Source organism: Marmota marmota, unplaced genomic scaffold (genome assembly GCF_001458135.2).
Source record: "Marmota marmota marmota unplaced genomic scaffold, marMar, whole genome shotgun sequence".
NCBI classification, from domain to species: Eukaryota; Metazoa; Chordata; class Mammalia; order Rodentia; family Sciuridae; genus Marmota; species Marmota marmota.
In genome coordinates, this window is record NW_025999969.1 from 1,064,451 (window position 1) to 1,066,214 (window position 1,764).

A 1,764-nucleotide genomic window follows, 5' to 3' on the forward strand; every position below is an offset into this window, starting at 1 on the left:
CTGTCCTCTGAGATTCCACCTTTCCCTCTGCCCAAACTCCCCAAAGCAGTCATTTCATCTGGTAAGGTAATGCCCCTGCTTCAAATCCTAGCTCTCAGGAAGGTCTTATGAGTCCAAAAAAACAGATTCCCAGGCACCCCCCCACCCCACAGCTGGTTCCCAGCCTCATTTCCATCTTGGCTGTATACCCAAGCTACCTAAATTTCTTTCTGATTCCTCCAGTATTTCTTGCCTCCAAGTCATCACACAAAGTGCATTTTCTCTGCCTGAGACAGCATCCCTACCCCCCAACACACATCCTTCATTTACTACTCATCTTCCATATTTCCACTTAAATGTCATTTCCTCAGGACCAGACATTAGTCTTGCCCCTTACTTGTGCTCCGGGAAACTTCTTCCTTTACAGTAATGCTCCTTAAGCTCTACTGTGATGACTTGGTATCTGCCTCCACCATTCAGCTGGCTCTAGTATAACACAAACCTGTCTTACCCATTGCGGTAGCACCGTCAGTGACCGGTCTTTAACACATTGTGAATGCTTAAAAGTATTTTTGAATGAACGATTAAATGCACAGCCGAATGAATGAATAAACCATCTAGAAGACCCTGGTCACGGATGTGCTGCTGAGAACGACCCCCCGCTGGTGGCCGAGTCTGGGGTTTAAACGTGCCTGGAGAAAGACGGCACAGCAGGCCACAGGGGGGCGCCCCCAGCTCATTCTATCTGCTCCGCGCCTCCTCGGACTCAAGTTGGTTACTAATCGCCAATGGGAGACAGGGGGCAGGGTTCTTCCTCTGATGGACAACATCGCTCCGCCCCGTCTAATTCATCTTTTCCTTGGCTCCGCCTACGCCAGGCCTCCGAGACCCCCGAGGGTGGGCCTGATGGAGGTGCCGCCAACTGAACTCCAGCTGAGCGCTCCAAGGCCGAACCAGCGGGCCGGGCGGTCTGTGAGTGGGCGGCAGGTCTCTGGGGGAGGGGCTGCGGCGTTGACGGGCAGGCGGGCGGTCCCGCCCCTCTCGCCCAGAGCGGCCGCGCCAGAGCTGGGGACAGCAGAAGTGAGTACGTGAGCGGCGCAGCAAGAACCCAGCTCGGACCCCGGACGGAGAGCGCACCCGGAGACCCGGATCTGAGTCGGGCCCCCAGCGGACTGCCGGATTACTGTGCACCTCGAACCACGACCACCTGCTCCCTCCTGCCTCCCGGAGTCCTCGGCATCCAGCCATCCTGCGCCCCGGATCCTCCTGGAAAGTCAGTTAGCTTCCACTCACTCAATGAACACCCCTGGCTCAGGACTCCTTCTACAGCAGTAGCGAGGGCAGAGAGGGAGAGGAAGTATTGACTAAGATTTTCCTACAAGGCATTGTTTTGTAAGTCCATGAGACTGAGTGAGAACTCATCAGGGACTTCTAGTGTCCCTCAGGCTGAAGTCTAGGTCTCCTTACCACACAAGATAAAGCCCTCCACAAGATGACCACCATCAGCCTTCTACTGCTGACTCCACCAGCTCCTCCTGAACTGCCTCCCACCCCCCACCCCCGCTACCCCTAATACATATTTTATAATCTAGTAGTTCTCCTTTCTTCCATTCCCTTCCCTCCACACCAGAACCACTTGGAAACTTTCAAAATGTACCAGTGTGCCAGCCCCTGCCCCTGGCCAGAATCTCTGGAGGTGATATCCTTCCTTTTAAAACCTCCCTAGGTGATTCCAGTGTTTCTAGGAGAGAGACCCCTGCTTCTCTCCTCTCCTCTCTGTTATTC